Source organism: Ornithodoros turicata, chromosome 8 (assembly GCF_037126465.1).
Source record: "Ornithodoros turicata isolate Travis chromosome 8, ASM3712646v1, whole genome shotgun sequence".
NCBI lineage: Eukaryota > Metazoa > Arthropoda > Arachnida > Ixodida > Argasidae > Ornithodoros > Ornithodoros turicata.
This window is the reverse complement of record NC_088208.1, coordinates 35,932,340-35,960,135: the sequence shown is the minus strand read 5'-3', so window position 1 is coordinate 35,960,135 and position 27,796 is coordinate 35,932,340. Positions and strand designations below refer to the sequence as shown.

The 27,796-nt window shown below is 44.7% G+C and overlaps 1 protein-coding gene and 1 non-coding gene across 8 annotated transcripts in view; one reads left to right on the top strand and one right to left on the bottom strand.

The window, feature by feature from the left end:
- The window catches only part of LOC135367145 (calcitonin gene-related peptide type 1 receptor-like), a 135,964-nt gene that overhangs the window by 45,403 nt on the left and 62,765 nt on the right, over positions 1–27,796 (bottom strand). The window contains exon 1 of one of the 7 annotated variants that reach the window (XM_064600269.1): positions 14,114–14,134. The exons of 5 other annotated variants lie outside the window; for them this stretch is intronic. The gene's annotated coding sequence lies outside the window, so the exon portion shown is untranslated. Of the gene's footprint in view, positions 1–7,579; positions 7,639–14,113; positions 14,135–27,796 lie in introns of those variants that run through there. One more of the 7 variants, XM_064600268.1, reaches the window with a different exon arrangement.
- On the top strand, positions 8,307–8,377 carry Trnas-gga (transfer RNA serine (anticodon GGA)). Its single transcript has one exon. It is a non-coding gene; the product is annotated as a tRNA-Ser (tRNA).

The window sequence follows — 27,796 nt, the reverse complement described above, 5'->3', positions numbered from 1 at the left end:
CCACCGCCGACGTCTCTTCCATCATGTCTGCCCTCATCTATCAACACCGACGGCGATCAGAGCGCCGCCCCTCCCCCTCCGCGGATGAGAGTAAGAAAGAACAAGACATGTAATTTCCTGCGCTCGAGATCGGTACGAAACGCGATACCTCACAAATGATTGCAGACGTGAAAATAAGGCCAACAAGCGTCGCCGTCCAGTGACTCGCTGTGCCACGCGACGTCGAAAGAACGCAGCCGTAGGGCTGTATGTCAAGACCTTAATGACTGCGGTGGGGTAATCTCTGGAGGAATTATGTTGTGTGAATGACATGCAAGATTGAGAGCAAGTCATAGCTAAACTCCCTCATGAGACGCTCATTGTGCGTATTTCTGCGTTTTGTTTCTTGATAACCCTCGGGTGAGTATGTATTAGTATTATGTGCCCTGACAACAAACAATATCCTCAGGATGTACAAATAATGTCCTAACGGCTTCGTACGTCCGATGGATATATGAGGGATATCCGTCGGACGTACGAATTTGTTAGGACATTATTCGTACGTCCAGAGTATATTCGGTGTTGTTGAGGTGCTTATAATACACCAAAAAGTCAAAGCATTACTTATCACTGTTATCTTATTTTTGGCAGGTATTATATACTCGTATTACGATACAAAATATCAGTATCATTTCCCACTCCTGGCTTCCAATGAATGTTGCATATTCATCCTGCGAACCTATTCTGTCCCGACATACACCACGACAGCTGGGCTCAGTACATGACCTTGAGAAACTACACGCTTCATTTCAGGCGAAGTGTGCCTAAAATAACCGCTGATGTGCGTGGAAGATATCCGTGACGAAAATGACCGTCTGCTGAGTTTGTATAAGGCACACTGTCAGAGGCGCTCTTCGAGGTTGTTGATACAAGCACCTTCTGCTAGGCGACTGAGACGCATCTGTTTGCGTCTTGAAGTTACACAGAGCAACTCTATTTTCGCGGCACAGACGTCCTTATCTTTCAGGCTCGGCACCTTATCCTTTTCTTCGTTCGCAGCCCGCCTTGTTTGTACAATCCTCAAAGGAGGCTTTATTACGGTGCTTGGCCATGTTTCAACACGTTTGCTGCAGTGCAAAGAGAACGAATGCTCAGTCTTAATAAGCAAAAAGGAAAGTCGAATTATAGCTCGAAGATGGGCAGCTGTTATTTCTCATCACTGGGTTTTGCGTATGATGCTAAGATGTTACCTTATGCAGCGGTAGCTGTGACGTCATTACTATAATCCACTCAAAAAAAGAAAAAAAGAGGGAGTGATCTTTGTTCTCTCATGGACTAGATGGATTGCCACAACCGTTTGTCTCTTTCGCGACTAAATGCGCGGGAGCTTAATTTAGACTTTGGGGCAATTTCCAATGGTGGGGGAGTAAATATATGTGTCAGGGGACTAAAATGAAGGGTAATTGCAAGCTATGGGACTAATGTTCCTCAACAATTTACTCTTCTTTTTCTTAGCGTGTAGATATCATAACGTAAGCGGAGTTAGTGTCGAACTTGACAGACGAATAATTTCCTTGAGAACGAATTCGATGTGTGATCTTGTCAAATTTTCTGTTGTTGTTCTGTCGATCGAGTGAAAGTCCTGATACTCAAGGAGATGATTCCTTTGCAGAGATATTACTAACCAGGAAGTGTAGTAATCTACATTGCTCCTTTTTTAAGAGTATAGGAGTTACATGACTGAGTTAAGATAAGAGTGCAAGAAGGTGCAGAGCATGTTATTTGGGACTGAACATGGTGGAAGAACGCAACACGGACAACGATGACTACACTACACTGACGACAGGGACTAGTTGAACGCTGTCCGTGTTTGCCGTCCTTGTCCGTTGTTGCGTCCTTCCACCATGTTTACAGTTAAGACAAACATGAACTTCGGCAGAGCGTGAATATCAGAGCAACACTGCGCCCACTTCAAAGCACTGCTCGGGGTCAAGACACGTGACATTGCCTGCGAGCAGCATACCAGTTTGCACCGCTGTGTCGCTTTAACAGGGTTAGTCCGCTCTAACAAGGCACTGGGGATGATAGTTAACTCCACTATACCTTCGACCACAGGGCAGACGAGTTAGAAATAGGACAGTAACTTCACCGCGTTCACTCTGCTAATTGGCTGGGATAGAGATTCGAATTACCAAATCCGTCCTGCTCTGCTAGGTTCGCTTTTAGGAAGTATGCATTTGTCAGGATCTAATTAAGGTGCCCTGTCACTAATTAAGACTCACAGAGTAACCCTCCTAACCAAACAAAGAAAGAAACAGAAGCTGCAATGCTGCGGTGGGAAGGGAAGCCTCGTAGAGTCCGCAGACATCGTTTCTGTTTTTGTTTGTTTGTTTGTTTTTTCTTTTTTGTAATAAAATTACGCGAGGAAACGACTGGCGTAACATTCGTGCAAACATCCGGGAACATTACGAGTAGCTCTTTGTCGATTCGTGACTAAAGGTTTAACCTGTCATTTGAGCACATCTGCCATATCATTAAGTGAACGAGATGTGACATCACCCGATAAAGAACTTTGTTGCCATCGAAACAGTTACACAGGCACAACAAAAATGTTTTTTGACTGATCGGTTAGGTAGCACGAAGTGAGGGTCAATTCCAAGCGACGATGTGACAGTGTCTCAATAAGGGTAAAGCAGCAAAGCCCTCACACCACAATACCGGCTACGCAAAATTCTGCCATTCAAATTCGAAAGGTACACCACTTCACAAAGCGAACGCGCTCTTACAGTGAAAATCGTCCCTCTTTTTTTTTTTTTCGTTTCGAGGTTTTACATACATATAGGACTACAGACGTCCCACAAGGCCGTTATATTTTTCTTCTGCTACCTATTCTTTTTTACTTCACCTAACCGTGCGCACAACTTCCGCCGTATGCCGCCGATATCGGCCGATATCGGCCTTCCACGAATGCCTCGAACCCCGAGGAAGCGGCCGCATGTTTTGTTCTCTGTCGCCGTGGTAAGGTGCTCGCAACGACATCGGGGAATGTCGCACAAAAAACGCCCCAATGAGGTAACTACAGTGCCCTTAAGGCAGCGAGCCTCAAAATCAGCGACGCCTACGTTTATGTTCCTTTCTGCCATAAAGGAACAAGACCGGTGTATGGAAAGATCATCATAGCATGGAGCATGCAAGAACAAGACGAGTGGGGGGGGGGGGGGGGAGAAGAAGAAGAAGAAAAGTCAAAGGAGGTTGTACATCTAATGGCAACAATTTAAGAGCGTGCTAAAAATTTCCACTCCGGATTCGGAAAACAGCGTTTATTTTATTGAGTCCATGAAACGAATGCGTCTCAAGGATTCTATATGCGAAATTTCAATCCTCTATACGAACGCTGTGCATTTCTATCATTTTTTGAAGATCTGTGGAGCCTCCACAAATTTCGATGTCGCAAGGAGCGGGTGACGTAATCATCAGCCCACAAATTGCAATGATTTCATGTTCTGGAGAAGGCGCCCGTGGAGGGTCACATGATGGAGAAGTCACGTGAGGCCGATCGAAAGAGGGGAAAATGGTTGTGTTTTCTCGGAGGTCGGATGACATGTCACGTGGGGCTCTGCTAATGGAGTGCAAAAAGTGAGCCCCCCCCCCCCCCCCCCACAGAAGACGCGAAGAGCAAGAACGTTGCCAGACGAGACCCGTGACGTCACAGTTCTCAAAAATAATTTTCCCTAGCTTTCGAGTCACGTACAGCCAAACTATTTTGCAGGAATGTAAAGTGAAACACGAAGATTTCAGTAACTTTCAGTAATTTTCAGAAGAAACGAGATTTAGTCCATAATGGCACTTTAAATTCCATACAACAGCGCCTCATACTGCTGTTGCTCTGTAAGCTGTAGCAAAAACTACACAAGTACAAATATGCATGAACGTTCATAAGATCATCATACCATGCAGACGAAGATAAAACAAGAAGGAACAACGCGAATAGAAAAGAAAAAAAAAACATGGGACGGCCTTGTACACTTACCGAAGACAATTATTCGAGAGCCTGTTCAAACATACTCTTCATTAAGCATACAGCAACAGCTCTTCATACTGCTGCGCAGCTGTAAACTGTACCAGAAACTACGTAACTATAAATATACGCATGACGCCTCTTCTCGTACCCGGCACCACCACGTGGCCACCAGGTGTTATGAATTCCGTCTTTCTGAAAGAAGGCTAAAGCTATACAAACAGACTATTAACCACGCGAGTCTCTCGGCTCTCGCCACAAAAGCCTGAAAATGGGCTCGAGAAACAGAAAGGTAACGTACCACCATCAAAATGAGAAGGGCCGCCAAAGTGGTAAGAAGGTTTTCTTTCTTCCGAGATGCAAATTAACCCCTTTTGAGGCTCTATATTCCATTATCTTGCAAAGCCCTCCTGTTTTGAAAGGAATATTTCTTTACGATTCGAAATCTTTCGTGCGATACTTTGAACCCTCGAACGTCCCCACGTCAATCACTCAGTCGCAGACTGATTATGATTGGCGGAGGTGCGGCCAGCCTGCTGCTCGTAATTGGCGGCGACTCGGTGCACCAGGGAGAGCGAAAAGTGCACTCCCCGACGAACTCACGCACCCTCTACACATCTCCAGCCTTCATCAGTTTTTTTAACACAGCCATTACTGCCTCCCAGAAAAGGGGAAGGGAGAAAGAGGAGGAGGGAAAGATGGTGGTGGTACAGGAGAAAGGGGGGAGTGCAGTATAACTCTCGCTCTGGGACTCGGGTAGTCCCGCAGAGCTACCCACCACAGAGACCATGCCAGTGACCATCCCAAGCAGCACAGAATCTTGGCCCAACATTGACAATACTGGGTCAATATTGGTCCAACACTGGGCCAACTCTGTGCCAACTCTGTGCCAACTCTGTGCCAACTCTGTGCCAACTCTGTGCCAACTCTGTGCCAACTCTGTGCCAACTCTGTGCCAACTCTGTGCCAACTCTGTGCCAACTCTGTGCCAGCACTGTGCCAGCACTGGTCCAACACTGGTCCAACACTGTGCCAGCACTGGTCCAATCTTGGGCCAATCCTGGGCCAAGGTGTTGTGCTTCTTGGTATCAGTATTCTTCACTGGGATATTCCCTGTGCCACGATGACCGCCAGGAAAATCGACGAAGTTATCCCCCGTTTAAAGGAGGTGGAAGTCGAAGATTTTTCTAAGCTTCATTAAGTCGGGTACATCCGCGTATCTTCATGGAGAAACATAATAACCAGGTAAACCTTAGTGCGTCACTTTAAGCGAGCTGTTCCGCCTACATATGGCAGCCAGTAATTAGCGGAGACACCGGGAACCCCGGGAGCAATGCAATAAACGGGCGGCATGCTCCGTCCCTGATAGTGACACTTGTCCACATGATGAATGAACGCAGTTCCGGTGTCCCCGCGGTCAGAAAGTCCCCAACGTCACAGCGAGAGACAACAGAATAAGGGGGGAAATAAGAAGTTATGAGGAAAAGGATATATATATATATATATATATATATAGGGAAAGAAAAGAATTCCTAGCTTGCGTACGATATGTCTGAGTGTCAGAACAATCAAGCTAGCCTCGGTATAGTTATTTCCAAGATGAAGAATGACCGAATAGAGGTTATGGGATAATCGATCGTGTCCCCGTTGTCTTCTTCCCACACTGTCAAGAAGCATTATATACGTACAAGGTAACGCAACCAACCTTCACAAAGATGTTTTTTTCTTTTATACCAGAAACGGCTAAGCTGGTTATGTGGCCATGTCTTTTAACGCTGCAAGGAATTTTGTCACTGTGACACGTACTTAAAATCAGAAACAGGTGTGCTCTTACACACGGAGAAGTGTTCTTTTGCCTAGTATTCGGCGTATTAAAGATATAGTTTGCTGTGGTTTGGGTACCTCTTTAAGAGCTTTACAACACTCAAGCTCTAAAAAACAACAACAGAAAACAGAAAAGAACAAGACGAATAAAAAAAGATGCACAAATTTGCCGCTTTCAGTCGAGCAGAATATAATCAAGGGAGAATCCAGTTGGACCGTCGAAAAGCCACGTAAATATTGCAGAAACTTCGAAGATTTTATATTCATGACGAAAACCCATTGACATAGGGCCCGGTTCAACCCACATTGGTTAAATTGAACGGAGATCAAGGGTCGCTAAAGCTTGAGGTTAACACTCAATTCTTTTTTAGCAACGTTAGTTTGTGACGTGATAAATGTTTGAGTGACAACAAAGTTGCCACTCAAAGATTCAAACAACCGAGGCTATAGTTCTATACCCTCAGTTCAAATGTTAATCGAGCCTCAGGACACAAAAAGGAACACACACATTCATAAAGTGTATCTGCAACACCCTGGTATAAAATTATGAATATACAGTTTCTGCTAGAAACCCACGTTTTCGGCCACACCTTAGAGTCTATTTTTGAAATCTTCCCCGCTCAGTGTAACTCGTGGATACGCGGCTGAAGGATACGCACTTATTATGTCATCTGTCACTGTCAAAGGAGTGTCTAGCCTTTGACGTCATACACATTAGAGAGCCGCGGCTACCACGTGAACGCCTCGGGTAAGAAACCACACGTACGCACAGTTTTCCTCAATTTCTTTCCCCCTTTCGAGACGAGAAGAGTCGTGCTTTTTGCGTTGGCTATGACTTGGGTGCGCTATACGGTGCGAGAACCGTGTAAATAACTGGTGAAAGACTAACCGTAAAATAACCGTTTCGTGCGCGCATGCGTGGAGTCAACATCGATATCGATATTTTAAAAAATCATCACCGAATTATTGTGATATGATTGACGAAATACGTTCGCAGTTACCCGCCTGTGCCGCAAAGGGCTGTAGAGTTGCTCCCGCATTAAGTTAGTCCAAGCACGTTATTGTTTCTAAAAGTTCAGTCGTCACGCTTAAAAGCGACCAGACAAGCTGAAAAATTCAGGCAGTGATGTAAACTATCTTCAATTACTCTCTTGACAGTTATGCAGTAACTGGCTAGCTTGCGCGCGTTAAGTCACGCTCCTTATGTTGTAAACCTCGTGGACAACGCTAAGTGTGACGATGCAATTTTGCCTTGCATCAGTGCTCGGCGTACAGGGAGCATTTCTACACCATAGACGGCATAAATGTGATCCAGAGCATTCTTCGGCGCCATAATGTAAAAGCCTGAGTCTGCCAAACAGCGGGACGACACGAACACACGACTCAAACTTTGAGTCGTGTTGTTCCTGTCGTCCCTCTGTGTGCCCAGACTCAGGATCCTACATTATGGAGTTAATCCACCAGCTATCCTGTATATTAACGCCATCTTGCTAGTTTCTTCAGCGCCTGTGTTATTGCTCACCATTCTAGAAATTGGAAACGTACAAAAAAAAAGCTGAGTTCGTGGTATTCTTAGCTCAGGTTCCCTGCCACGCCGTCATGCTAGATCGTCAAGTACTCTTATCCAAACTCGCAAACTCTCATCCGCCCTATATAAAATAATAAAACGAAATAAAATAAGTACACTTCGTCCTTGTTCTGACACATTAAATCGCCTGCCACGGCCGTGCCCCTGCCGTCTCGTGAAGAACCACTTACCTTCCCACTGCCTTTCCCTTCAGAGCAAACACGACACCCACACAGAACAAAGGCATCCACAGCACCGCGCGGTTACATAAAAGGGTGCTTCCCACGAGATGTTACAGCGGAGACCGCTGATTCATGAATAGATGACAACAACGGCCTCGTCTCTCACCCCCCACCCAACCCCCCAGGACGTGGCTTCTTCAAGGGCGGTCATGCCAGGCCACGCCTATTGGCCTTGGTACAATATACACGCGGCTATGAAAGCATCTGCTGCAGTGGAAAGAAAAGTTTTACATACAGTAACTTTTCGGAAGCAATCATGTTACGACTACGAGGACTGACTTCATCAATGTGTTAAAGGAAGGGTTACGACGATGTTGAAAGGTGAAGGAGGGTTATATTCTTGTAGCGTGACGTGACGTGACGTAACGTAACGTAACGTTTATGGAAAGGCGGCCTACCTGCCGTTCTGTGCCTGAAAGTGTTATAAATGACTTCGAAAACGTCACCCCTGCTGCTTACCTTATGTGACTATTTTTGATGAAATAATAACAGGGAACGCGAGTAAAATTCTCGAAAAACGAACTAGTGAAACTATTTCACGATCAACTCTAGTAACACTACGTAAACAACGAGATTTGGCCGAGGCAGACCACACTTACGGACGACACAAACAAGTAAGCCTCATACGCCCGGAAATTAACGAATGCAACACTCAATGGCTCATGGGAAACGGCGTGCTGGTGTGGTGTAGTGGTAGCATATCTGACCGGAAATCAGAAGACCCAGGTTCGATTCCTGGCGTCAGCGCCTCTTTTCCCTGAGTTGTTGCATTCGTTAATTTCCGGGCGTATGAGGCTTACTTGTTTGTGTCGTCCCTAAGTGTGGTCTGCCTCGGCCAAATCTCGTTTACGACGTTTACAGATCGCCCTGGCCGTGTACGAATGAGAGAGTGAGTGAGAAAGATGTAAGAGAGAATGGGAATAGCGTGGTTGGTTGTCCGGCCCCCCCTACTTGCGGCAGTCAATGGCTCATGGGAAACGGCGTGACCGGAAATCAGAAGACCCAGGTTCGATTCCTGGCGTCAGCGCCTCTTTTCCCTGAGTTCTTGCATTCGTTTTCTAGTAACACTGTTCTATAGATTATGCCGTCAAGCAGGGCAGAACCGAAAGCGCTCTCTATACGATAGGAAACAAAGTACCGAAGCAACGACATATTTGCGATGTGGAGATGCCGTAAAAAGCGTGTCTAGGACGGCACTCAACGAGGCGCTCAACGAGGACGGAATATTCAACGAGTGCCGACGGCGAAAATCGAATCCACACCTAACTGGTTGACTACCTGGTGTGCTGCCGTTGCAATGGGCAGACGTCGAACTCTTATCAACACACCGATGCTTCATTCCAATTCATATCAACACACCGACGAGAGGACATGCACACATATTCATTATGGCCAGTGAATGGATCCCAAAGAATACGCGAGAAAAAAAAAAGTTATCCTGCTTCAGTTAAACGAGATGTGAACTATACCTGCAGGTATATATTTAGTACTCGTTGCAGTCCTTATGCGCATCACTACAAGTAAACATGACGATTCAATAGATGTAGCATAAATCGGTGTTTAAGACGAGGTGTGTACCGAATTCTCTTTAAAGTTGGACGATGGAATATCCGGCTGTCTCGTAGAACAATCATCTGTGAACAATCACCGGGTAGTAATAATGACCATTTGTAGGCAGCCGTTTCTGCGTTGCGGTTCAAATACACTCTTAAAAATGAACTTCACCGCATAGCACGCTCCTAGCCAACCATTATCTCGAATGATATCGTTATCTGCCCTGATTTGTTGAAAACGGGGGGCGTACGCCATTTCTGTGACACTTATGCTGTTCATAATTGTCACAGGAAAGGCGTACGCCCCCTGTTTTCAACAAGTCAGGGCAGATAACGATATCATTCGAGATAATGGTTGGCTAGGAGCGTGCTATGCGGTGAAGTTCATTTTTAAGAGTGTAGATTATATAACAAAAATTGAAGAAACAATACGTTGAAGTCAGTTATTTCGAGAAAAGTCTGTTCTTCTGCTGGTTATCATAATTTGACGAAACTAGAATTCGATCAATGTGATCTTCGGCTAGAATTGAGGAACAAATAACATAAACGGCAAACTTACATTTGCTCTGAAGCCTGCGTCTTGCACGCCACGTCACTATACCGTTTTAATACGTGCGCGCTGAATGGTGTATAGGTGAAACGATCGCGATTTAGTCTCAAGGTGTTCTTAAGATGTTGATATCTTAACGTTAACGACGTTAAATACAGTGTGCTGTGTGCCGAGTTGCCCAGCTGGGCAAAATTAATCCACCGATCGACCACTGTGACGTCATTCATGATCACAGACGTCTTGCGACGTAAAGCCATCAGTTTCCATTGTCAGTGCTCGAGTAGTGGGGTCCTATTGTTCAGTACAGCGTAATATACATGGCATTGCATCAGAAGAAACGAATCAGACATCTTCCATCGTCGTTATGCTTTTCGAAGAAAGATTTAAGGAAAGAAGGCTCCGCTGCGAGAAACGCTGCCCTACGAAATGGATTTGCCTAGTTCCGTCTTTATACAGGATGACGCCCTAAAGAAAGTGTCCTTTCACCAGAACTTGCCGCGAAACCCTGCGAGTCAACCTAACGTATTTATTACTCGAAGCCCATAAGGAGTGCGTAGAAGAATGCAGAGGGTGTAGAGCTATTCTTCAGGGCGAGTATTTTATGAATTCACTGGAAGTGTACGGAAATAATTCTAATAATAATAATAATAATAATAAATATAATAATTCTAGCTGACCAGGTGTGTGTCGGAGAATCTGTCGCCCAGGCACGCAATGGACACGATAATTTAAAAAAAAACAACAGATATGTATATATATATATATATTTTTTAAATTTCGTGTTACCACCGCGAAGCAACTGTGGCTATGAGTGACGTATAGCCGTAGACAGGTGGAGAAGGGACAGCAGGAAGATGTGTAAGACAGGGGGTCAGTATGCGACCTGGGCCAACTTCAGGGGGAACTGTCCAGACGAATGTCTGGACAGTCTGCCGGAAAACCACGGGCAAACCTCAGACAGCGCAGCCGGAAGCAAAGAAATATCTGCGCGACTTCTCAAACCCATGTAAACTCTGAAAGACGTCCCCGTAATCTGTGCAATGGTGTACGTCTAAAGATTCGTTCCTTTAAGCATCGACTTTTCTTAAGCCCCTCTTGATGCCAAGTGACGTTCCGAAAAGCCGTCAAATCAGCTAGCTAGCTGCCGTCAGCTAGCTGTCTATGGATGTTTACTCCGCATTTTACAATATAAAGCTTTAGTACACTGGAAGCACTAAAGGAAAACGATCCAATCAAGGAAGCTGTCAAATTCCAGCTCAAGAACGTGATGTTAGCCACTTCCAAGAAGACGCGCGATTGAGTTATCGTACTTTCGCAGCCGTTATCGGGAACGCCTTGCTATATACTGATCACTCCGATTTACTCATCAATAGAGAGATTTCGCAGATTGCAAGGTATTCCCGATAAGGGTTCAGAAAACTTAAGTCAATCGCGCTTCTTTGAACTCCCTTGTGTACAAAGCAGGGCACAGGCTGCTTCTCCAATGGGTTCCAGCCCATTGTGGTGTCGTGGGGAATGAACACAGGCCGACAGCGCCGCAGAAGCAGCTCTCTCATCTCGGAGACGGACGAGTATTGCACTGCTGAGAGGAGACCGTCGTTCCATTCTTCGACGCCTCGTGACACTCTCTGGATTCCCGCCCAAGGACAACTGAATTCTCCCCCCATATATGCTGAGAAGAGTTGATTCAACGCTCGCTTTCCGCATGCCACGATACACCTCTGGTCAAGATGCGGAATTAATTCATCGGATGCGACCCGATGTGGCTTTTACAGGTCAGTGGCGTTACCGCTTGAGACGAGTTGACTGTCCCAGATGCTGTCACTGCGGTGCTCTAGAGCACATTCTTCTTCATTGCCCACACTACCAATCTTCCCGAACCGCACCCTCCAGGTATACCTTAACAAGCTGAACTCTCGCCCCTCTCTCTCTCAAAATTGCTTGGCCCCTGGCCAAATCCAACCCACGAACGCTCTGCCCTCAAAGCTCCTTTGACATTTTTTGACAGTATAGGCTTTCGACCCTTATTGTGAAGGGGCTCATCATTTCATTCCCCACATCACCACCAGCAATGGGGTAGAGTACCGCCCCTGGCGATGGAGCTCCCCATTCATCATCTTAAAAATAAAGTAGAAGTTGTTGTTGTTTCAACTCTCTAACGTGACATGACTGATCGTGGACCTGATAGCGTGTATTATCGTATCGTTTCCATCGAGAAATTCCGATTCATACTAAAAGGAACAAAGAGCTTGCTATTTCCTTCTCCATTCTTTTTTTTTTATTACTATGGCGACATACTGAGCGGTTTCCGTAACGACCTTGTGACATCACGCAGAGCGCATCCCTGAACGTCAAACAGTTGTTCCTTTTTCTATTTTTAACCGTCACGGCGTCATACAATGTCAGTACCCAATCGCGCATGCAGAAGAGAGCTCAACTGCAAGAAGGCAGCTTGCACTATAAAACAAACGTAGGTATTATGTACACTGCCTTTGTGTTGAGTGACGTCACAAGGGCATTTTGCTAGGCCAGGAGAAAGCGTACTTTTGTGGCAGCTGTCACTCAGCGAGTCGGTGTTGCATGGAGAAAACGAGAAGAGACGTGCGCACGGGATCATGGAGCCGACAAAAGGATTCCACGTGGAATGACAGGGAGTTACATAAGGCCAATACCGACACGTAGGAATCCGCGGCACACAAGCAATGTTGTATGCGCCTGTATGAAAGATTCGCAAGCGCCGCATACAGTAAAGCCAGAACGTTAAACCACCTATAGAGATTTCCCATTGGCACGCGTCTATAATTGTTATACACGCATGCCAGTGGGAAAAACCCAAGGTGGTTTAACCTTCTGGCTTTGTTCCTCCTAAGTTCGCGAAGTTGCCTCTTACAGGTATTGACTCTATACGGTGTTTCACCTGACCTGTCACAAAGCTTTTTTTTTTAAACAATGTACAGGGTCAACGCTGGTTATCATTTGCAAACTTTTCCCATGCCTTAAAAGCACTATCATTTTCAGACGCAATAAATTCAATGTTCTTAATTGAACTCCGAAATTTGCCAAGCCGAAGAACCACGGTGCTGGTGACGCCGTTATTCACCCAGCTGTTTGCTTGCCTGTGTGTCGCATTGTGCGTCGTGGGCCCACTTCGTAGGCAGCTGTCGGCATTCTAAAACAATCTTTATGCAATATCAACGCAGGACAGCGAACACAGCAGTAAACGAAAGAGCGTTTACGGTAACACCCTTCTCTTTCTCTCTCTTTCTGCGAAGACAAAGCAGCCTGGCAACCAACACCGCACCTCCTTTCGCTTTCTTGTATTGCGACAACACATATAGGTATTTATATTTACAGTACGTCGCCACAGGTTAAAAGGGCGCTAAAAGCGCCAATCGACTGTCAAATTTCCCACACTGTATCATCCTCGAGTGCCACGCTTTGACGGGCAACCCTTATCCTTACTCAGCTTTGTTTCCAAATGCCTTTCCTTCCGGGCGTATGCTTAAAGCCTCAAGCTCTGCTTCCGTCCATTTGAATCTGATTCAGCGACCGCTGTTTTCACGAGAGACAGAAAAGATCCCCTCCCATTGTCTCGAAAACTAGATTGAAAACAGACTTCCTTTTTACCATCTTCAACGAGCGGCTGGAAACAAAGGGAGTTTGTGCCGTTGCGCTGTTGGAAATGTGACGGCGGCCTTCCGCTTCTTTTCCGACTGTCTGTGCTTGAGTTTCTTTAACAGACGGCTTCTAAAACCACGAAAGTTGCTTTTCTTCCACTTAAGAGTCATTTCGCTCGTGCTTTGGCATGGCCTTACTGTATTTCGTGCCAGTAGAAATATACTGTTATACAACAGACTGCGATATTTATGCATGTGGAAAGAAGAACTCCACGCTGGACGAATTCTCTTGTACACTGCATGCATCTAGACTAGATGCATGCAGATTGCAACGCCACTCGTACATAAATTGCATAGAGACTAGATGGTCAAACTTTCGATTATTCCAGAAGCTTTCGAACTGTACACGCTGTGAATTATATAGGAACGATCGAAGTGCTCCAGCTGCGTCAGGTGCATATCTCTGCTGAGTGCGCGATTTGTACCGTTACACAATTCACAATGCTCAAAACAGCGAAAGTGGCTGTCAGCTACCACGTTCAAAGGCCGGACTCTATTCCGAAATGTCGTGATCCAAATGTGATGCAGTACACACTGTCTCGTCTTATGCAGGTGTATTTTATACGTCTGCCACGAGCCTTAAACCAAACATTAAGCGGGACAATTATTTGTGACAGCGCGAGACCCCAAGATTGATAGGACCGATTTATAATAAGCTAAACAATGTTTATCTTAGAGAGGCATACCAAAAACTACAACTTACGTTGCTTATGCAGTATACTTCAGTAACTTCAATCGTGCTTCACCAGTTTTCACATTTTCCCCAGCTGTTGCCATTGCACTAGGTATTTCGTGATGGATTCGGGTAAATCTGTAACGGGCTTCCTGATTCTGGCAAGAAAACGTTACTGTGACACGACACGTTTAAGAGTTCAACTCAAGAAAATAATTTTATTTTAATTAAAATTTGGTAAAATTACTTGTAGCACACGGGAAAAGTTCCCTATACACAAATACGGTCGATCGCACATTTTTATGACAGGGATCGACAACACTATTCGAGGCGTCCCTTTGATAAACGTTAGCACCATCTTTTCGAAATGCATAATTACCACCTCCACATGTCTGCATATCTCGCAGTGCTCATCGCGTAAGTCAGCCGGCGGAAAGATATGTCGATGTACGCAAACTCACCGAGCACATTCCCCGCAAAAACACAACCGCGCACGCAGACAATTCTTAAGATATCCGGTTCCTTGCGCCCACGGTTGATGTGGCGAGGATACTCGGTCATGACAGGATATTCCATTCCGAGAAGATTTGGACACCTTTCTAGACATTTCCCCATTCCCGGCCTTGGCGTCGCTTCATAACATCCCACTCCATCATGTACGCGTCCTAGACAAATGAATGCAACGGTGACACAAAGAAAGTAGCATGGCCAAGACATGTCAACCTTCCTCATCCGTATGCAAAGTGCTTCACAGTTTGCATATGCATGACCTGTGAAGACATATGTCTGGTTTTGAAAGTCCTATTTGTATTCGCACCTTAGTTAACAAGTTAAGTTGTCTCGCGACGTAAAGCACGCGAATTATCATTATCATAAGTTAACACATGTAGTCCCTGCATTTATATTGCGTATTCTTGCATATCATTACATCGTACCTGGAAAGAGAAGTAATCTGCGAAAACTGGTGGTGATTAAAGATGTCAATCTATAACTTTGTCCAAACTGCAATTATACGGTCGACGTGGGAGACTAAACTTGTTTATTTCAGCGCTAGCACGCGGGACTGGAGCTCGATACGCTAAGAAAACGAAAGAGACCTCTCTTCGCGTTAAATGAAGTAGCAATGGTGCGCAATCTTTGCGCTTTCTCAACACCATCGGACGACTCAGCGGGAAGCAAGTATTGGATGAAGCATCCTAGGAAGTAAACTGCATTCATCGACAGCTTAAAAATGACTGCGGAACATGATGTGTAATGACGATATAGACAATTTCTTCTATAGGAAGTTAAAGCTCCACCCTCTAGAGGTGCAAATGAGAAATTATGCTATTGGTTGAGACAGACTTTGGTCAATAACTGGGCGAAGTATAATTTAAAGGCGTTAAAACACTTTCATAGCTGTGGTTCGTTACGTCATGGATGCGTTGCATGCAAGAACACAGAATTATGCTTCTACGTGTCGTACTTCGCGAAATACAAGCCCTTGAACGCACTTCCGAACAAAGCGCAGACGTCACAGACCTCCGAGCTGCGCCCATTCCCATTGGCAGCCATCAGCACGTGACTTCTAGTGCGCTGCCTCTAGCGGCGGTGAGGTCTGTGATGTCAGAGCAGCATCAGTTTCGGTATCCGCGGTGCCCATTTTCTTCGTTTCTATTACACTCTTTGCTGTCAAACTTTCAATTCAGGTTCACGTTTTCTACGTTTATCTTGGATAACCTCGGATGTCCAATCGCAACCCCTTTTAATGATTGAGTGGTCCAATATTAGAAAACGGAACTGCCCGATCAAGGGCAGTTGTTCTCGTCTATACTTATGTCGTGCTCCTTCGTGTCACTATCGGCCGCGGCCATCTGTATCTTCAATGATGCGTGCCAAGGGCATTATTTCACTCCCCCCCCCCTCCTGTATTTGAAAGGCAGAAAATTCCCTTTGACAGTAGTTTTGCACTTCCCCTGTCACGAGGGCTTCTGCTCCGGCGGGCACCCGGCAATTTGTTGCTGGTGTGCTTCAAGAACAGAGGGTATGTGAGCTGGACGTGCTCATTAGACATCATATATAAGGATATCTTTCTGCACCGTTCTGTCTGTGCGAGGTTATCGATATGGAGACACTTGCCGAACATGGGAACCGTTCCTTTGCGACTGAACGAGACGTTGCGCCGGTTTATGCTCGCGGCAAGCCAGAAAAAGCGAGCTCGTGGATATTTCAGTCGCGTTTAAAGTAGAGTATCATCATGTATTTGTTGTTGTTTCTTTAAAACGAGCTGCCTTTTCCCTGTGACCATACCGTCGATGGTACGTCTGCTTTACGTTATTTGAGAGTTTTAGTGCGTCGCGTACGACATCGACTTTGCGTACGCTCTGGATAACGGATAGCTCTGGTAGTACTGGGAGGTCGCGCAGCGCGCAGAACTACCACGCTATCCCTTACGTACGCAAAGGCTATAGCGTACGATGCACAAAAACTCTATTTTCCCTTATTTACTGCAGCCTCAACCTGAGGCTATCGCAGCAGTGAAAAAAATTTAATTTGAGCAGGTGGTAACTCACAGACAATAGCCATCAATGGTATTCCATTGTTATACATCGTGGAAAAGAACTGTACTTAACACAATCAACCCTAGAAGGTAAAGGTACAATATTTAGTCTGTGAGATGACCGTAGCGAGGAAGTGTCAGAGAAAGTGACGAGTGAAGCAGAGGGAATATCCAGGTTATCAGAGACCAGAGCGTGAAATGTTTTCAAACGAAGTGCTCGACGCCTGCCCTGGAGAGTTGACGAGTAAATGTCAGGAAGAGCAGAAGTAGGAGAAAAGAGGGGGTCACATATTTGGAAAAGATGAAACGAATGGCCTTACTTTGTACAGCCTCCAGCTTCATTTTTCGGAAGGGGTCCCAAATTTCTACTGCATGTTCCAAAAGAGGACGTATCAACGTCTTATATGCACGTAGTTTCAGGGTTGGTTACCGAAAATATTATTGTTTCCGGTTCCGTTTCCGGTAACCGAAAAAGTCGGCTTTTCGTTTCCGTTTCTGGACGATTTTCGGTAGCGGTTTCTGTTTCCGTTTTCTTTTAAGAATTTCGTTTCCGTTTCCGAGGTAATTTTCGGTACTGCTTTCTGTTTCTCATCCGGAACTCGTACTGTCTGGTTTTGGCTTTTTCATGTCAGATATTCTAGTTACATAATGTATGCAAAAGGACAGCCACACCAAACACAAACGCTAAAGACTTTAATGCAAAGTTCGTCACGAATCTTATACACCGCAAGCAGACGCCTCTCTAGGTTGCGGAAATACATGGCTTTAAGTTTCAAAAGTCTCCGCTCATGCGCAAAAATAACACGTCATTCAAAACTTTCGCGTCCATCTTGCTGCGCACTGGGCTCACCACGAAAGAAAGTCCCGAAAATAAACGAATGAATGAATGAATGAATGATGACTGGAAGATTAGTGCAGATATAAATAATTTCCATATTAACGCGAAAACAGTGGGGGAAACGTCCTGCAAATTTGGTTTCCGTTAACGTTACCATTTTTGAATTTCGTTTCCGTTTCTGGTAGTGGAAACTAAAACAATTTTGTTTCCGTTTCCATTTTCGTTTCCTGTTGAATTCCGGTAATTACCGTTTCTCGTTTCCTTTTCCGGCAACCAACTCTGCGTAGTTTAGTTTCAACAGTAGACGATTTTAACGTTCTTTTTAAGTAGCCTAACTTTTTCAAAGTGTTGGAGGCGACAAAATTAATATGGTCCGACCACGCAAGCCTAGAATAAAGGTAACTCCCATACTTCTAAGAATTAACTGGCATTATTAGGGTTTCTCCCATTTTGTATTGAAATACTATTGTACTACTATAGTTTGTGGTATATAAGTGGTACCCGACCTCTCCTCACTGTTCACTATGCTACTTTCAAAAAAGATGAAGGAGCCGGATAACTTAACACTTCAATTAAATAGGTTTCAGCAGATTGTAACGCCACTCGTACATAAATTGCAAGTGCTTGGCTTCAGTTTCTAATTATGAGATTGATGCCTAGAGCCTTCCGTTCTATGAACCCGTTCCGTGACTTGGAATAATTCATTCAGGGCACGGAGTCTAAACAGGTTCGTGATTAAGAATTCCCGACTGCATATATGAGCACGTCTCACGGGCGAGCCGAGATTTTATTGGTCTGGTTAATATTTTACTACAGCTGACGCTTTTAGGCAGAATTTGCATTGGGGCTGGCCGCACATGTGTGAGGCTGAGATGCATATTTTACGGAATGGGTTCCAGCACGCAGGTCGCGGGCGCAGTCAAGGTTACGAATCGGAGGCGGAAGAGATTACTTCCATCGGTGAGCAGTTTTGATTTTCGCTGTGTCTTCAGACAGGGGTTCTCCGACATTTATGTCCACACAGGCAACTCATACCGCATTTCGGCAGTAAAACCCGCTGTAATACAGCCACAAAGGAATGCGTTCGGCAGACTGAGAGTGGGGCATATGAGAAGATGCCCACCCATGAGCAAACCCACAGTCATTACCAGCAATCAAGATTACATAATACACTGCGCCAAAGGAACCCATCAATATGCACTCAGAATCCAAGAGAATCGGAGCGCATTCGTTGAAATCCAGTAAAACGCGTCATGTTTCAGAACATCGTTCATTACAACGCAACAAATCGAATAGGATCGAGTGAACACCATAATAACCCATTTTAAATACAATGAAAAATGGAAGCCTTCGAAATAACGTAACCATATCCAAATCAACATCCGCACGGTTTAAAGATAAACTGAAAACAATCAAAATCAAGCGACGACCCAGGGCATTCAAGATTTGCGTAATGCGAGAATATATTATATAATTATTTATTTTTCAGACCGCGGCAGTTTCAAGGGAATGGTCTTTACGAATGGCTGAACAAGTCACAGATAAGAGACGCCGACTGGGTCCTTTTATTTTCCGTTCCTGTTGTGCTCCTTTTGTCTGCCTCCATATCTGAGCCCTTGCATTTCGTTTTCGCTTCGAGGTGTTCTGCTACGAAGCAGATAAATACGCGCTCAGGAGAGGTGTAAAGCTGGCTTTCTTACACGTAAACGTTGATATGAAGTGAAGAAAACTTTTCCCAGAGCTGGGTGGTGGATCTGAATTGTCTCCATCATGTTCCTCAATGATGGCTCTGAGTTCTATTTTCACTTTTTTTTCTTTCTCTCCTCTCAATAAATGAGGCCGTGATAACGCCAATAAAAGAATTCCTCATACGTGAATACGATAACCACAGGCCCTTTCTGTGGATTACGCTTCCTGCTATTAAGGGCATTATTTATTTTATTTTATTTTTCCGACAGAGTTCAAAGGTACCCGCCAAGATCTCGGTGCTTACGTCGTTTATAATCTGATCATACCTTATACCACCCATACGCCCTGTTATTTATTGAGCATCGCACGCATCCATTGCGTCGCCGTGTCGTTTCCTGCATTGCGAGGCATTGGGTCCTGCATACCGGATTAAGTCACATTTTGTTGGCAGCGCCAAATCGGGCGTGAGCTTTGTGTGCGTGCCACGCATATTAAGAACAGTATAAGCGTGTGCGAAACAGTAAAATAAGCGCAAGTTGCTCGGAGGATGTTTGTGTTTTGCTCCTTCGCGTCCAGATTGCGCAGATAAGACATCGTGCGATTCATCATCCATGAGTAACTTGACGCGGAATTAAGTATCGGTTATTTGGTTCCGCTTAAAGGAAATCACTCAGCCATGGTGGGCTTTCATGTGACTACACTGTACTGTAATAGGAACTTCAATATAATGATGTAAGATTGGCTGTATATTTCCTGCCAAACGCGTCTAAAAGCGTTTTTCTGGCGGTCGTCGCGTGGTGGTATCACGTGACCACGTCGTGTGTGTCACGTGACTATGTATGTATGTGATTACGTGACTCTTATCAATGACTCGAAATGACTTAATGTCATCAGCATATTGCAGGACGTGGCAGTTAAGTACACAGGCTAGCAAGCCGTTAACAAACATGTTAAATAGTAACGGTCCCACGGTAGATCCCTGGGGCACACCAGATGTCATCTAGTAGGGATGAGAATATGCATCTTTGTATCGAACAATTTTATACCGGCCGCAAAGATAGGAACAAAACCATTTGCAGAGTTCAAGTGAGATACCATATAGTGACAACTGTGTGATCAATAATTCATGATTAGTGGTGTCAAAGGCCCTAGACAGATCAAAATACACGTAATCAACCTGCTAATGGTTTTCAATGTCTAGCTAATATATGTCACAAGATTAGTTTCAACACACCTGCCGGTAGTGAAACCATGTTTTGAATCAGACAGAAACGAATGAAAGTAAAAAGAGAGATGTCTGAACACCACTTTCTCAAATATATTAGAGAAACAAGATAACAAGGAGATGGGCCTGTATTTGCGCTCTTCAGGAGGCGCACTGCCTTTATGGACGGGAACAACAACGTTTTTTTTTTTTTTTTTTTCAGCATGAAGGGAAAGTCGAAGTGTTCAACCACTTGTTAAACAGAGCCGCAAGCATAGGTGTAAACACTGGCTCACACCATTTTACAATGAAATTAGGAATGCGGTCAAAGCCAGCTGAAGTGTTCGATTTCAGCTCCAAGATGGCAAATTGAACATCAGATCCGTCTTTTGAAAGCGAGCAAGGCTGAAATTAGGAGCAGGAACAGATGATATAAAGCACCTGTTCGTTATTGTGACTGGTGTGAAAACAGAAGAGATATGATCCAGCGGACTTTTCAGCTACAACAGAGGGTTCCGTGAGAAGGTACCCGCCCTGCTTGAGCGTGATGGAATTTGATGGAGGGGAGACCCGGTCTCTTACGCACTTACAAAACGATTTTGGGTTTGTGACTAATTACGATTGAACGAAGCTTTCATAATTACGGCTGTCGCGCTTAAAGATGAGTTTAATTTGTTTACGTGTTTCTCGAAATTTTTCGTACCAGTCATACCGTCCAGTAGACTTCTACTTCCTGTGATAATGAAGTTTACGTCTCATAAACAATTTCAGTTCGGACGAAAACCTGACAGGGTTTATTGGAACGAAGCGGTTAATACCACTGAGGACAATGTCAGAGAATAGCATAACAGCTTCGTCGATATTATCACTGCGCAGTGCCACAGTCTACGTCACCAGTCTATGGATGATAAAAAGTTGTACAGCCCGAGGTAATCACCAGGCTTGTAGTCATATCTCGGAAGCCTGTCATTTGTGCGTTGATAACAAGACCCATGGGCATCAAACGATACAACACATGCTGGGTGAAACTTATCGGAATGCACAGGAGGTTGGTGAACAAGCGGAATACTGTCAACAGCAAGGCCACAAAGAACCAAGTCAAGTGTGTTATCAGATACATTTGGCATTGTGTTGGGTTGACTAAGACCGTGGTAATTCGTAAAGTTCAGTAAGTAGTTTGCCTTCGTTCTAGCTAGCCCAGAAGATCGCGACAGGTCGGATGAGTTCCAATCTACACAAGGAACGTTGAAGTCCCCGTATAATTGGAAGGGAGAATTCAATACATTGGTGTTCTGCTCAAGAGCTTCAACAAAAAAAAAGTTATGAAATATGCGAGATCACATTGGGGTGGAAAATAACAGTTACCGATCATGAGTGAGCTGTTGCGTCCTAGAGATATCTCAACCCAGATAGCTTCATGCCCGTGACCAAGGTCAAACTGCTGATGGGCGATAAGCGAAGCGTGAACTGCAATCAGTACGCCACCCTCAAAAAGCATACCAGAAGCATTATATTCGCGACCACAACGAAAGACGTTGCACTCGCAAGGAAAGTAATCCTGATCGACATGTGAATAGTTAAGTCACGTTTTTGTGAGACATATAATGTCCTAGTGGCAGGACATCAGATTAAGTGATCAGATCAGATTAAACTCGTCAGAGTCGTCTATGACGTCAGCACATGGAATACTCAAGACCGAAACTGGCCTGCGAAATCGGGGTTGTTACATTTCCTTTTTTTTTTCTTTACTGCCAAACGAGACATCATGCTATATTATACCTGTTTTTAAACGAAAATATCCGATTCTATGCTACCACCAAGAAGCAGCCGTGGCTATGAGGTCTACAGACGTGGAGAGATGGGCGGAGGACAGTGAGAACGACTGGGAGACATGCAGCTAGTATGAGTCCAGGGTAGACTTCGCAGGAAACTGTGCCAATATCCCTCTGTAAAGTCTGCAGGAAAACGGAAGGAAAGCCTCAGCCAGCATTGCAGGTGGTGGGGTTCAAACCCGACACCTCCCAGTCTTCTAGCATGACCTCGGACCTACCTCGATCAGGAACATTTTAGTTCAGATCTCCACGTCGCCTTCAATATATCCGAGCCCCAAAACAACCAGCATTATACGCAGATGTCGGCTTGCGATATTTTAACCAATAATCTGCGGGGATCGATCTAACAGAGGAAACGCGTGAGTAGAATACTAAGCACCCGTGCACGTCCTTCCTGGGGATATCAACGAACCGTGGAGCTTGGAGATATCAGTACATCTCCCGACTTGCGTGAACAACGGGAGGTATTCGTGAGAGGCGTTCGTGCATCTACTTTTCGCGCGCGCTAAATATAATGGCAAAGCCTGGGAACGACAGTGTTGCCAGCTGTTGTTGACGTCATGTCTTATTTGAGATTTTGTTCCAAGTTTAGACACTGTCGACGTAAAAGCTGGTTAACGTAGTCAATGCAGGATCTTTTTTTAGTGTGTTCTTGAAAGTGCTTTTGGTAATTGCCACATGATGGCATCGTACGTCCTGGGCTGACTTCACGGGGATCTGTGCTGCCCACGTGTGACGTACAGCGTCCGAAGAAAACCCTGGGGAGAACACCGACAAACACGGCAGCAATTCCAACCCCAACCCCGGTAGCCTCGCAGGTTTGAATCCCGTTACAGACTGCGCAGTCTAGGTGTTTTTTAGTGTTGTGGGCCTCAAAGTTTGGTCAAGGTCACGACTGTAGCAAGAATGATGCGAGATGACGGGTGATGCTTATGTGAACGTGATGAAGATTGACGGCGGCTGCGACAGGAAATCCGGTACGTAACAAGAGCAAGGGTCGGCAACTCAAAAGGCAATGTAGGAGTTGTCCCCTACTTGGCTTGTTTCCTCAATGAGAGTATAGACTATAGACAAATTTACTTCCAGGTGGCATTAGCACGACCAATTGTTTGACAAGTATGCTTCGCGGGGGTTCTTTATTGGAAGCCCATTACAGTGCACCTGCTGCACACTATTACTTGGATTCATTCCTTGCGCTCTTTTTGACTTCTAATTTGTAATTCGCACTTTAGTGTCTATCAGATGTGCTCGGGCAACAAGGTCAGAACGCGCCGTCTGCATATGTACTCCAAAAGGAAGAAGAAAAAAATAGTTTGTGCTTTGGGGGGCTACATGCATTGCCAAAACTATTAGTCCCTTTCGTGACAAATTCATCAGACTAAATGAATGTCACAGAGTGGAAATTGTATTTCGCGCTTCGTCCTCACGGTCGTATGTGCATAACAATCTCTGTCATGAATGAAAATAATTTTGATCGTGAATTAATTTGAATTCAAATTGTTTTGTCGTGTTATCAACGGCTGTGGCATTCACGGAGCACACTATGGCAAGAAAGGAAAAAAAACTATTTCTACTCTGAAGACAGGAAGCTGCTGAGCTCTATAGTGTGGTGCCATCAAATTTCCGCAGACTATTGCATTCATCAGGGAGGCCATTTACGAATCTTAGACATTGTATGCAGGGCAGGGGAGTAACTTTAAGCGTCAGGGGACTAAAAATGAAGTAACTTCAATCCAGGGGGACTGGAAGATATGTGACTACTCCGCAGTTTGCTCCCTTCTTTCAGAGTGCAGCTCGTCATGAAAGCAGACATGTGCACGTTACAAAAAGAAAAAAAAAGAACTAAATACGTTACTCGTTCCTTCGAAAAAAATAGTAACTAAATACGTTACCCGTTACTTACAAATAAAAGCAACGCGTTCTCGTTACTTGGAAATAACGAGTTACTGCAACACGTTACATTTGCATACCAGACACCATAAATACGAAAGCATCGCCCATCTATAACGCCTACATATCTGATTGTCTCATGTACACTGTCGACCCGCGCGTGCATCAAATAAGCCCTAGGTTAAATGTACATCAAACAACAGTGTTGAAGGCGGTGATCCGAAAGAGGGATTTTCAGAAAAAAAAACGGCGTTCATTCGCAAGCAGGCCTTCACATAATCATTGACATGAGTTCCAAAGTATAGGGCGCAGAGCGACAAAGCCCCAAACGCCCTGAGCGCAGTGAATACTTGAAAGGAGGAACACACTGAATGCGCTGAAACACTGCGGACACTAGAGCAATGAGAAAGGCGTTGCTCTGTGCCAGTTTCTCTTCGCTGGGGATTTTTCCGCGTGCTTTAGCCTCGTGGAATACCGCCGTGCGCGCGGGAAAGACCACAACTGGCGGTCGTGGCGGGTGTGGTCTGCAAAGGAACGAGTAGCGTGTAGTAACGCATTACCAATTTTTGTAACTAAGTACTGTAAGAGACCAAACCAGTCGGTCCCAAAACTGGAGAACGATTTATTCTCACGCGCCACCGTCGTTCTCCTCCATGTAGGGCACTACAAGTACGTTATTAGTTATATGTTTAACAAGTAACTAAGTCGTTACTCAGTTACCAAGTACAGTAACGCGTTCATTGTAACGCGTTACGTACATCTATCCATGGAAGCCAATACAGGCCCGCCAAATGGTTCGCAACGAAGGCAACGAACTAGTCCATATCCAGGCTATTTGTAGGCGTCCTACCGAACTACGACGCAGGGCTCAAGTTACAGCTCATATCACGAACAAGAATGCACGCAATCTACATAATTGTGTTACCTGCGTGCACGAGAAGTCTGCTCATATTACCACTTTAAAAAGTGGTTTCAGAAATGCTCCGTGCACCATTGCGAAACGCACTCGCACACAACCGTTCACTAGACTCGCTCGCAAATTCAATATCGAAACTCAACCCGAAAAACGGACCCACTGCGCCAGCTTGCGTTAGAGGACAGATGAAGGTTTTTATTGATAACGTTACAAAATGAATATAAAGTGGTATTTTACAGGCGAGTGCACACAACATATCTGACAATATGGAGCGTTATTGCGAAGAGTATTACTATTCCTCGGTAACAAAAAAGAGACGCGCGTGCAAAATCTCTTCGTGACTATTTTTTCTTGTAGGATAAAATTTTCTTCAGACGATATTTTCGAGTACACACAAGAGCAAGGGAGGCATAATGGTTGAAACTGATCTCTATAATGTTTCCGTCGGGACTTTTTACTCGCATGTGAGCTTGTGCAGCTTAACCCATTACATAATTATTCGGTTAGTTAGAAAAGAGCAGGTTCATTAGTCGGAAATTTGTTATCATTGTGGTCGCGCTCCCGAGGTTCGCGAGATTTTCTCCACGCGCACTTTTCCTTTTGGATGTGGTAGATGTATTGCCCATCGTAAGCAACAACGTATATTGGACGCATGTATATTCTATTACTTCACTGCTAATTGCTGCTGTAAGCGGTTGTAATAGACTTCCGCAGGGCTTGTCCTCACCGTTGCCAATTGATGCAAAGTTACACGGCGTTACAACACCATTACGTCGCATACCTTGCGTCCTATTCGCTTCCAACCATTTGTCACGTGATACCCAAGATCCGCAGTTCGATTGGGGAATGAAGAACGCATGCAGGTATTTATTGGCTCTTAACTAGCTCCCTTTTTTTTTATTTTGTGTGCAGTACACGAAGCCTAAATGGTAGATTCTGTGATCGTAATAGATGACCACTTTCGAAACTGCAGTCCCTCTTTCCACACGCACTTTTGGCTTCGTTTATGAGATGTTTATGTTGCTAGGCTAATAAGTTGTCGTTACCTCGATACCATCTGTTGGAATGCGGGCGAAGATATATCTGCGCACAAGGTAGCAAGTCGCCTACTGGCGCAAGGGCAATTTATCCGGGGCTCTCTTTTTAGTAGTCCGTTTATCATGGACAAGTTTTTCTATCTTGAGACGTGTTGTCGTGTTCCTGCTGTGCGTGTCTCTGTAAATGCTCTTTCACTGACGGCTAATTAACTTATGTTTTTCTTGTCTAGGTTCTTGTTGAGGTACTTCAGTGCATTTTTTCCACCTGTCTATAGCATTCGATTTGCGATATTTACACTGCAACGGAAAACGGTAGTAGAAATTGTGGTGCAACTGCAATTGCTCGTACTGCAACTAACTGCACTGCAACTGCAACTGCAATTACTCCCTAATTGTAGTCCCCTGACCCCGATGTTTATTCCCCGGCACCTAAAATTCATTAAATTCACATTCCTTCATTAATTATGAAGGAAGGAGGATGTCACTGAAAAGGTTAGCCAGCTGTGGGACTAGAACCCAGATCTTCTAAATTACAGGGTTCTTACCAATCGGGCTAATCTAACACGCCTCCCCAGTGACTTCCAAGGGCGCGTCATTTGAAGGGATGAACAGATACATTCACTCACTCTCTCCACTTTCACTCTTACATGTTTTCTCACCCGCACACACATTGACCCGACTGGGCGACGCAAGCGGCATCTGTTAAATATTATGGGAATTCCAATCATATTCCCATCAGCACAAGTTCGCACTCCCCAATTCCCTAAGTAGTAATAATATTCCTAATAACGCCTAAGTTCGCATAAACTCCCCTAACATTTACACCCGAGGGAGAGTAATGGTTGTGGCGGTGCCACTAGTCCCCACGAGGACCAAAGTTTATTTTTTCTCTTACAGTGTATGTTGTCGATTCTACCCTCAGTACAAGAAGCTTCCAAGTTGTATGTTTAGAAATAAATAATATCACGTTGTGTGTTCAGCTACTAATTAAATTATTGTTACAGCGCTCGATGAAATATTAGGAATTTAAGTTCGGGATGTTTGGATTGACTTGATTGTGCCGAACCGAAAATATAATCGAATATGATATAGTCGAATTCAAAATATATAACCGAAACCGAACGGGAACAGAAAAAGGCACACACAAAGAAAAAAAGCAGCGGCAGTTCAGATAAGTGAGCTCAAATCATGTCTATTCATAGTTTTCATACAATAATTCGTAGCTTTACGTCGCGAGACAACTGTGATCTTTACTACTTCATAATTACTACTTCATTTAGTAATTCATAATTGCCACACCATTCGTAGAAGAAACAGATGTTCATTCAATATTAAATTGACGGCAACTGTCCTCAAATTGCAGACTTTCGCTGTTTGTTATCTTGCCAAAAACAGCGATGTCAGTGGCTTCTGGAATGAACCCAAAAGAAAGGACAGGCTTGTTTACAGTTGCTTTTCCTTCCGGCTTCTCTCGTCTTGCTTGGACACGTTCGGGGGAACCCGATCTCTGTGCACAAGCGATATGTTTCCCCTCTTTCAGAGGCACATGTCATGGCGTGACAGATAACACAGCGAGCAACAGCCTTTCAGAGTTCAAAGCCATCGTGATGATCCACACATTAGAAAGTTTTAAAATAGCGTACCCAAGCGCTTCGCGTACCAAAAAAAAAAAAAAAACAAGCGGTCATCACACGTCGTGCCCAGATCCCAAACAGATTCGCAAAGAGCAGTGTCTACTATTTATTTCTTTGAGGCTCAAGACGCTTGG